This window comes from Etheostoma cragini, chromosome 15, assembly GCF_013103735.1.
Source record: "Etheostoma cragini isolate CJK2018 chromosome 15, CSU_Ecrag_1.0, whole genome shotgun sequence".
Lineage (NCBI taxonomy): Eukaryota > Metazoa > Chordata > Actinopteri > Perciformes > Percidae > Etheostoma > Etheostoma cragini.
Window position 1 is genome coordinate 6,930,039 of NC_048421.1, and position 11,647 is coordinate 6,941,685.

General features: G+C 38.9%; 1 long non-coding RNA gene across 1 annotated transcript in view; it reads left to right on the plus strand.

Moving 5' to 3' along the window:
- Positions 1 to 4,963: 4,963 nt before the first annotated feature.
- The window catches only part of LOC117957688, a 14,422-nt gene continuing 7,738 nt past the window's right edge, over positions 4,964 to 11,647 (plus strand). The window contains exons 1-2 of the long non-coding RNA XR_004659562.1: positions 4,964 to 4,974; positions 9,992 to 9,996. This is a non-coding gene — a long non-coding RNA (uncharacterized LOC117957688). The remainder of the gene's footprint in view (positions 4,975 to 9,991; positions 9,997 to 11,647) is intronic.

The window sequence follows — 11,647 nt, forward strand, 5'->3', positions numbered from 1 at the left end:
AAATATGCAGAGAAACAGGCATACATGTGCATCACATACTAAACACAAACACACAGCTCCACTAAATGCAACACTAAGACATGCACAATTGTGGATGCAGAAATATGTAGAAATTAATTCATACACACTCACACCTACATAAATACACTGCACTCACTTTGTGCAAGATGTGCTGACACATTGAAGGCACTCTGTTCTCTTTCCCCCCAAGGATTCTGGTAATTAGATTCCTACAGGCCAGGTCTCTCAATTTCACTGCATTTAATTGGAAACACACACACACACACACACAAACACACAGAAGGCTCCACAGGTTGATCTAAAGCCTGGACTGTGCCGCTCTAATAATTATTTTTTACGCTGGCCCCCCTCACACGCCTCATTTACCAATCAATCCCGTCTTTGTTTTATGAATTCTATTAAGTCGGCCCCTGTTCTTTTAGGACAAGATGTACGGAAAGACAAAAGGGTAGAGTCATAGGGATGCATTCTTGTTGCACGGCAGAGTTAAGTGTTCATGGATGGGTGGCCGCATGGCAGTGAGCATGTCAAAAACTTCTGCATGTGGGTGAACACCCAAAGGTTTGAGGGCAGACACATAGGGCGGAGGGAAAATGAGCACATCATAATCCACATGCTGGTCTCTGAAAAGCATGCCACTGATTGACACCGACATCTCAGCCCTGGGCTTTCTTTTGTTAGTAAAACTCTGGTGCATCTGAATCCAGAGAGGCTTTTTGGTGAAAATACATTAGTTGATCATCTACGTGTGTTTAATACATACACTGTATGAATATGAATGTAGTCTCTGTAACGTCACCCATAGGTTTCTGAAGACATCAATTTAAAAGGTCGGTTCGCTTTTGAACTACTTTCTTCATAATAAATAGTCCAAGGTAAAGCTGTTTATCCCGAATAACTGTGACAATATTTCTGGAGAAGCGAGTTGGATACCTCCCAACCTGGCCAAATAAAACTAAGTAATTTGCGCAACAATAATACCACTAAGTGTAATTGAGAATATACATGTTTTTAACATGTATATCTAAGGTCATTGGGGACATTGATTATTAAATAACGTGTGTGTGTGTGTGTGTGTGTGTGTGTGTGTGAGAGAGAGAGACTCCTGACACCTTGCTTGGCGGCAGCATCTGTGGAGTGTATACTCAACTGGGACAATGACAAGAGACCATCTGTCACTTGCTTACACATGCACACACACATACATCAATACACACGAACACACACACACTGACAGAATAAAGGACGGCACTACCTAGAAAAATACAAAACATTTAGGCATAGATAGATAGATAGATAGATAGATTGATAGACACATAGATAGACAGACAGATAAGCAAACTAGTCTACTGAAACACTGCAATAAGAGTAATGGGAGACAATTTGCTCATTAAGTGCCACATAACAGATTCCAATGCAGGGTCCCAATAATGGAGGGGCGTCATGTAATACATTACTATTCTTATTATTGAGAACTGGAGCAAGCAATTAGGAAAGCCGTTTAATCTGTTGTGGATACAGACACAAGCAGTGAACTAGACCATGAAAGCTCTCTATTTTTGACGACACTTCACATCCCTGGAGAGGCAGCTAGCATCCTGGGGCACTCTCACTGCTGCCTACACACACACACACACACACACACACACACACACACACACAAACACACACATAGTTCAACACCCAGGAGGGGAAGGCTGGACATGGTTTTTGTGGACGTGCAAATACACCTGTGTCTATATGTCGATATGCTTTAGGAAAAGATTTTGTGATCAGATATTGTGAGCAGAACGCATTGTCTCTTTGTCCCCTTACAGTTCGAAAAAATTCTATTATTTACCCGGCACCTGTTTCTGTGTTTGAAAATGAACCACCTGAATGTTTTGTCTTCTTGTTGATGAGAGCCATTTTTTTCTACAAAAATGACTCAATTACAGGCAGCAGCAAAACTGATTAAAAGGGAATCAAGACACTTGTTGAGTTTTTGAAAGAAAATGGCCTTTACTTTACTTAAAACAGAATGGGAACTTGTACAAAATGTGCAGGATACATATACATACATATACAAGCCCTGGCTCACATGGAAATACAACATACACAGACACACACTTACACAAGTCATTTACCCCAATAGACATGATTCTATGCCAGGAAATAGTGTCTGACACTCATCAGATGTTTCATTACTACGCAGTGTTTTTTTAAAAGGTTTCAGGCTAAAATGAGGTTTTGCTTTCACAAATGCACAAACAAAAACAAACACATTTGGTCTTGCAGTCACGCCTCCTAATCTGATGTGACTCATTTACAAAGTCAGGAAAACGCGAGTGATGTCATGTTAGGCTGAATGCACCCTGCATCGTTCAGGGCTCTCATACAACAATGAGGCTCAACTGGAGTGGCCTTTGACATAGAGAGGAAAGTGTGTGTATGCGTGTGTGTGTGTGTGTGTGGGTGCATATGGTGATGGAGAGGGTTTAATGCATTTCAACATGGGCTGTGCTCTTAAAAAAGTTAATCATCATTCTTTAGTACAGTAGTCACGTTAAGCTTCTGCTTTAATCTACAAAACTCCGATATGTAAGTGAATGCCATCAGACACAGTCCTGTTCCTGATTCTGTTGACATCCTCTTCACCCTGATGCCTAATGTGTGTGTGTGTGTGTGTGTGTGTGTGTGTGTGTGTGTGTGTGGTTGCATCTGGAGTCCTACTTAACAATGAGATTAGTAGCATTAGTATTTTTAGCACTGTTAACTTCTGTTTTTTTGTGAATGGTAAATTCTCTCTCACTCGCCAGAGAGAACTGCCAGGGGAGGTAAAGAGGGGGGAGGAGTGACAGGAAGAAAGGGGGGAAAACTGTGTTTGTGTTTCAAGATCTTCACTTCAGACACACAAGTTGAGAAAAGCTTGGATGGGGAGAAGTGAAAATGAGTCCAACCTAAAGTGTTGCGATACGGTGTGATTTATAGCTTTGTTTAGGCATCACCTGTTTATTGTAGCACTGTTTCAAGATGAAACTGTGCCTAGGCCATATTTTCATCTTCTCTCTGATCATTTCAGTACCTCTCACTTCATCTTACATGAAAGTTACATATTTTAAATATCTAGGGATTTTAATGTATTTCTTAGTTTTAAAGGACATGTTGAACAACTGGTTAAGAAACTGAGACTGAAAATTGGCTTTTACTTTAGAAATAGGCTATGTTTTTCTTTTCATGCAAAAAGGAAACTTGTAGCTGCAACATTTACACCCATTCTGGATTATGGTGACCTCATTTATATGAATGCTCCAACCCAAGTATTGAAACTACTGGACTCTGTTTATCATGCCGCATTGAGGTTTATCACAAACTGTAAGCCTCGCACACACCACTGTGAACTTTACACACGTGTGGGATGGCCAGCTTTGGAGAATCGTAGACTCAATCATTGGTATATGTTCATTTATAAGGGTATTCTGCGTCTGCTCCCCTCATATCTGTGTGAATGTATTCAACCAAAAGCGGATAGACTGTATTTTTACGCTCACAAGACTTACTGTTACTGTCTGTACCAAGTGTCCGCACAGAAGTTGGTAAGGTGGCATTTCACTATTCTGCCCCCACAACATGGAACAATTTACAAAAGTTCTGGAAATTGAAGGAAATGGTTGCAATTGGTCAGTTTAAACTCTTGCTCGAAGGTTTGGAAATGAAATCTATGGTCTGTAAATGTTTTAAATAGTTTTATGAAATTGTTATGAAATTGTCTGTAATGTATGGAATTGTTGTGATCTGTGCCGCTGTCTTGGTCAGGACTCCCTTGAAGAAGAGATTAGTAATCTCAATGGGATTTTCCTGGTTTAATAAAGGTTAAAAAAATAAATAAATAAAAATCTCACCTATCCAATGTCAATTACGAACTTAGGAGCTAGCATGCACTCACAACTACTTCAATATTATAATCATATACATTTCAGGGTGCTCTACCCAAAATAGGATCCAACCTTGGACTGAGAAGTCCGTGTCGGTGTTAACCTTAAACTAGCAACTATGTTTGGAAATGTTTTGACAGCAAGAAAAATTAAATTGTAATCCCAACACCGACATATTACCCCATTTTAAATTGATCTGATGAACTTGTTAGCAAACACTTGGAAAAAGCACTGTAGTTGAGTAGAACTGCAGCTTCAGAAGATAAAACTATAGAGGAAAAAAGAGATGAATGTGATGCATGCATGATGCATGAACTGGGAGTCTGATGTTCAAACTTTCCACATATAAAATTTTGAAAAATCTGGCTCACGAAATTATAATCAAGTTTATTTTTGAAAATGTGAAATTGCATTAATATCAAGCTTACAGGCAGATTTGTTTTTGTTTTTTACAGGAATCACAACAGGCGAACCATCCAATGAATGATTTTTTAATTTAATTTTCTTAAAATAAGCCGACGGAAGGGTTGAGGCGTAAAAGTTGCAATTACCAATACATCATTTACGTCAGCACCACGGACAGCAACATGGATTTATCAATACACAGTTAAGGCCCTGTTTAGACAGAGCATGTTTTAGCAGCCTGGGACGGCTATTTGTAATGTTTTAGTTTTTTTAATTAGACTAAAGCGTTTTGCGTTGCTGAGCAACTTTTCTTTTTTTTTTTTTGCTGAAAAGCCCTAAATGCCTTGAGTTCAAAAAACTTTAGCTGAGAGTAGAAACAAATCCCTGACGTCATTTACCTGCACAGCAAAAAAACAGTTGGCTGAGGACGTGTAATTCCATGGTCTCCTAGAATAAGAAAAGGTGCAACTGGTCTGATCGTGTCTTCAACTTAAAACGCGGTGCATAGAGCCTCGCGTTTTGCAACCTGGAAACACATGCTGTCTGGTAGCAGCAGGACTTTAACTACACACTAGTAAGAAGAAAAGGACAGAGAGCCGGAGAAAAGGGATTTCAATTGAATCATTATCTCCACGTCTCTTCTGAATAAGCAATCGGTGGCAACGTTATTAATGTCATCACTCTGCTGCTTATTAAAAAGCAAAACGCATTTCCCAGTGAGAGTGGCAAGCAAAAGACTAAGGAGGAAGAAAAAGATGGTATGGACTGTGAGACAGAAAGAGAGAGAGAGACATCAGAAATGATGGACGGATCGAAAGGTTGAGATGCAGAGAAAAATGAAATGGATTGAAATGAGGGGAGACTTTTAAAGATCAGCAGGGGAATCATTCCTTTGATAACTGCGTTGGCTTTTCATTGCTGTGTTTGCGTGTGTAATATGCATGTCTCCTCCATTCTTTGCAACCGGGACACGTTATAAGCATGTGTTCAAGGCTCGAAGTCCTAACAAACCATTGCCCGTTAAAAAATTCAAAAATGTGTTCACTGTGTTATGCACATGTGTGTAGTATATGTATCATCATGTGTGTGTCTTTCTTCCCGTGTGTTGCTGCCACCGTGATGTTTCATATGTCAAAGAACAGCGTGACATATAGGGGCTTAATGTCTGCCTTTGGGAATCTTCAAAGTGTTTTTTTTAGCCTTGGTCTTTGTGGATGATTTCATACAGTCACACTGGATTAGTGTGTGCATTTTGAGAATTCCTTTGACATGTACAGTATAAACATAAATCCTGTCTTGTGTGTTTTATATAGGGGTGACTATTCAAATCTACTCTGAAGTGGGGCCTCTTTAAATGGTCTAGTAAGTAGTCTAGTAAGTAATCAATCAGCTGAGCAGCTGATGCATCCATCACTGGCAGCATGTGACAGCTAATTGTTGACAGGAGTCGATAGCTTGGCTTTACAAAGGCGTGCTGCTTTCAATGTATTGCCACGTCAAAACAACGCTTCTGCATTGAACATTTTTGTTTTAATTTTTCTTATTTCATAACAATTAAGTACATATTTTAAACATGTGTCTTCATGTAAAGACTGCAACAGGGTGCTATGCAGTAGTGGTCAATGACATGCAAGGTCTGAGGACATACACTATGTAAGAGGATGGAGGTGAGATCTCACCCCATCACATGTAAAGAATGCATATGTAGTCCACTAACGCACTCCCATGAGTTCTTTGACAAATATGCTCCATGAATCTGGTCTTCTGAGATATTTAAATTGTATGTAAAATTAAACTGCATACATATAGTTTGACATGTATGTAAGGCCATTGCTCAACTGTTTTCTCTGCCAAGGCTGGGGTAATTGAATTTTGGATGTTGCTCATCCTACAGCCACCCATGAATTACTTATTGGGCATGCAGAGCACACGCCCACGTGCCCCAGACCGCCATGGGTGCTGAGTGCTTTGCCGGACAATACGCAGATGATTAATAGTAAATTACATATACATTTAGGATAATGTGCTTTCAACCCTGAGCGCTATGCTATTGATCTTTAGCCAGACTCACATTTCTGCACACTGGTTCAGCGTCTTCAGTAGTTTTCACTGTCTATCAGACTAGTTTGGTTGGATGAAGGAGCTAGTTTGGGTTGCAACCGGTGCAAGGGTTTGGGAACAGAGAATTTATGACCCTCGGCCCATCGATGTGATGACTTTGATGAATAAACTCACTGGTCATTAGAATACCTTGCAATGTATGTTGTATGTTTATTGCTAGTCTTGTTGGCATGTTTTAGGGCCTCTAAGTGTGTAGTTCATACTATTAATTCTAGGTTGCAGTTATACAGTGATTAATGCAATCTCATGTAATACGATATTTAAGACAACTTCAACCTGTGTGTGTTTTTGCACACATATCCCTAATTGTCAAGAATGTCAAGTTTTGTCTTATCAGTTTATTTATTAATCTAATCAGCACATCCACATGTGTTTGTGTGTATCTGAAGAATGTGTGCGGAGTCTTGACTGGTTTCCATCCTAAAGCCACCGCTAATCTCTTCGCTACTTCCCAGTGGACAGGCCCAATGCATTTAACCACTCCTGAGGGAGCTGAGGCCTGACAGAGTAGAACGGCCTCTCTGCCCGCTGTCACAGTATCTCCGCCTTCCTCTCTGCCTTTTCTTTCTTTAAATTATTCTCCTTGATCCGTCGATCTAAATTGTCTTCTGTCTGTCTGTTTCTTGATTTCTATTAACTCTACTTTCAAGTTGACTGTCTTCTTTTCTTTGTTGCTGTCATTCGGTCTGCCTCTCAAGGTTCTCTGCTTCCTCTGACAAGTTTTAATCTAAATCACCCCTGTGGAAAAATCGGATCATTTTGGCAAGATAAAAAGAAACTTTCAGTATCGGGAATAAATATGAGGAAAAATAGGAATAGTAAAATAGGGTTAAAACTGGCAAATCCAACATAGAAAATATGAGTGTACTATTTAGAGGATGTGAAACCGGAGCATTAGGATTTAGTCATGTTAAATCACCAAGGGTCAAACATATCAAATATGTAGAGAAGATACAAATCTACATTCGAAAAGGGAAATTTTGTATACATTTTCTAAATGATTTACTTATAATTTGCATGTGCATTTTTGTTTTTGTTGATTTGTTTCATTTGGCTTACAACTCATGGGACTCCTTAACTTAATTGCTTTATTTTAACATATAAATAGAAATCCTGCTTTTAGCGAGACAAATACTAAACTTTTTTTTTATCATACTACAGCTACAGTTTTAATTGCTTTCTTCCCAACTCTTTCTTTACTCCCTGTGTTTATTGGAGGAAGACATAGTTCATTACCACTAGACTTTTCAGTTTTCTGATGGTTTGCTCCTCTGTGTCGTGCACAGTGCTAGTGTTTGGTCAATTGGACAGCTGTGAGCTGGAATAATTGTGTGGGCCCAAAATGTTCAGCTCATCAACACTGCAGAAACCCTCTGTGAATCTCACTTTGAGTCCTTCTATTTGAACATCTACAGCAGCCTTTCTGATACTGCAGTTATGTAACGTGCACACACACAGCAAGTGGGACAAGGATAATTCATCTAAATGAGCACCTGAGCACAAAACAGCGCCACTTATATCAAGGCTTAATTAAAGGTTAAGCGTAAAAATTAGTTGGAGGTAACAGATGAAATTCACACATGACACACAATATTAATGATAATAATAATAATAATAATAATGGTGTAAATTGCTTTAAAGACAAAAGCAATAAGGATGTTTGATATGTTGTTTTGTGTGCTAGGCGATGCATTGTAAATTAACAATGGAGGAACTGAATGACTAACAACCAAGGAATACAACATATTGTACTATTATTTTTGTCCCCATGATCATTTATTCATGGCTCCATCTTAGAAGATTGCTAAGAACACCCAAATTCTGTTTCCACTGCATCCTTTGCAGTTTGTGAAAATGTGATTCACTGCTTTGAGCAAAAAATTCCAAGTGTAAATATTGAAATCCTATATTTCTTTCTCAGTTTTATTTGATCATTTATTTTCTCATTCTTTTATTCTATAAAGGACAAAAGACATGAATCAATATTTTTGTAAATGGGGTATTGTTAGCCAACCGGCTAATTTTCAGCTGCAGTCTTTTGGCCAGAGGATTTTAGACCAGAGCAACAGGAAACAACGAGACATTAATACTACTTAAAATATAAGATACAATGCAGACAGCTAGAGCAACCAATACACTTTCTCAGTAAGCCATGCAGAGCTAGCTTTAGTAAGCAGCGAGACATTAACACAGTACACATCAGCAGTATCCCCATTCAGTCTAAGAAACCATGCAAGCATCAAAACACAGCCAAGCAAACCAGACTCAAGTTACTACTTCCACCATTCAGCCATGCAAAACTCTAAGAAGCAATAGTAAAAGGATGAACTAGGCTACATCACTCATGAGGGAGGAGTTAATACAGCACAGGTTAATGAGATGGTAAACAAATTAATCTTTCATACATATCCAAGGAAATGCATAGCATAACAAATAACTCCCAATTTCCGTTTGTCTCTCATATCTGGAGTATTCTTTCACTCCATGATCTGGCACACTGCCTTTGATCTTCCTCTCTTATGAGTCCCTGGAATCCCACATCTCCATCTCTGTTCAGCTGCTCTGTCATTTTCCTCTCTCTCTTTCTCTCCCTCTCTCTCTCCTCCACCTCAGTTTGACCTTCAGCCTTCTCCTGGAAGGCCTCTGCTTCCTGCTTCCTCCCTCTGCAAGAAGCTGAAAGGGATTTTCTTGGATTAGCATTTCTAGCTGATTTATCTTTAGCTAATTAGCAAGGTAATGCATTTATTGTCTGCAGGTAAAGATGGAGATGTTTTGTTTTGCATTATCAACGCTGTGTGGTGAGATGGAGCAATCCCAAATAGAAGGCTAATATATCCTGGAATGGATAAAATGCCTTTGGTCGGTGGACTACATGGACAGTGAAACCATTCCTTTATCTTTGAAGACCCTTATTCAAGGTCTCAAGCAGTTACATGGCAGATGTGTCTAAGGGTGCAGCGTTAGCCCTAATGTTGACTTACCTGCGTATGGAAGCGAGTGAAGACACATTTTCCTCACATCACAATATTTGGAAATGTTGGTGTTTTTTTAATATTATTGATCACCGCATCATCTTCATGAAGTATATTTCTTTGACAGTTAACTTGAGTGAAAGGGCTAACTCAGTCTATGATCAAATGTCTCATTGTTAGCTAATACGCTAACATCCTTAAGACTGCCTACACAGTGTGGGGCATTTGTGGTTAGAAAATAATTTAGTCAGTGTTATGTATTCTTGTTCGGCAGTCTTACAGAGATGGATAGCCAGGCAATAGATCATCATTGAGATCTGCAAAATGAGTTTCTGGCCTTTTGACTTCCTCATTACCTATCTGTTCTGGATAAAATATTAAGTGATGCTCGTAAAGGACCACTTTGGTTTGTGAGTCATAGAATAAATCATTTGTAACAAGACACCACTGAGACAGTCTAAGGATTATTACTTTATAAATCTATGATTATTAAAGATATTAATCGTGATTAATGGGACAATATTTATGATGGAGTCTGCGCGTTTTTAAGGAAAGGAGCCAAGGTGAACACGTGATGAGAGTGATTACAGGTAACTTTCTGTTCTCTAGATTCTTGTTTGAAAAGCAACATTTGGCAGCGAAAAAGGACAGAAGGAGAAAATGTAAATAATTAAGTGCATGTAAATAAGAAGTGGGTAGTGAGGATTTGGGGTCCAGATGGGAATATTACATTCAATTTGTTGCTGACAAGTCATTCGTACCATTTCATCCCAGCTGCTTGCCACATTAACACCAATATGACCTCATCACTAAGTGTAGACGACCACATAACGTCAACTCCAATTAAAGACCAGTCAAGCAAAACCAAAATGCTTATCCAGTGGTAAAGGCAGCAAATAGGTAGACGATGGAGTTTGGCATTCTGCCAAAGGCACAGACTAACTTTAATTTCAAACCATACAAAAAAGCAAAGCATTTTTTGATCATTAAGTTGGTCGATACAGGCTCTCTACACGGGTGAATACATGTAATTTTGTACCATTTGCTTGCAGTTGGAATGGTTTGGCACAGGAACCTTGTTAGTTTGACAGTACAGTAAAAAAGTCCCATAATTGTGGGTCTTAAGAGCAATATAGAAATATTTAACGATAACATGAAAATGTGGATTGTGTCTTTGTGTGACTAGATTGGATGGCTGTTGCTTTGCATGTTGGCGGAGCAGTCTTTTTGTCAGTGCTTTGTGTAAAGTGATTCTTTTAATGAAGGATTGTAATCAACATTTAGACTCTTTACTTTTTTGAGTACTGTCAAATTTTGTCTGTGTGAAACACCATTAATCACATAATTAATCATACATTTAAATTGTATGGAAAGACATCACAGTTATTGTGAACAGCAAAAGTGAAAATGCATTCATAATCACAAGTAATATCAATGCAATTTTAACTGAGAAAAAAATAGACTTGCAAGATGATTAAAACTATAAAAGTGGCTATGGACCACTTAGAGAATGGGCTGTGAATGACTGACGCTCTGTTCAAATTGTTTAAAGACTCATCTGTCTGTGTTAATTAGTTACTTCCTTCACGTCAATGGTCACTTAAAGTTTTGCCTTTTCTAAATAAAAGAGGCACCATGAAATATGCTATGTAACATATTTATTGAATGTTGTGGGAAAATAAACATTTTTGGAGTACATATTTTATACAATGTTTATAGGCTAGAAGTTCATAATACTCAATAACTAACTCAAATTCCTGATATTGTACATCGATGAGGGCAGCCAAGTCCTCATATGCGTGCTGTTGTAGCAACAAAGCCCTGGAAGGCAGGACAGGTGCTTGTAGAGCGCTGCTGCCAAATGCAATTGATGCAATTAAAAATGAACACGTCCTTCTTTTTAGAACTAATGCAGTCCTTGAACAGATTTAGATTAATGGCTCATTTTCCCCATGTTCAGGACACTGTAATATTTCAAGGCACTGTGTGATTGAGGTATCATCATTTGCATGTTTGCACACACTGACCATGTGTGTCTGTCACCACCTCTTTCCTCTGCTCACTCCCCTGCTAAAGCTGCAGGGCAACAGCCATTACTTTGGCCAAAGCAAGGGGACAAAATAATGACAATGGATAACTGCCAAATGTTTTCTTCCCCCTGTACTATTGTCAAATGCTCAGCCTTTCTCCCCCCTGCTCTTTCATGCAACCTCA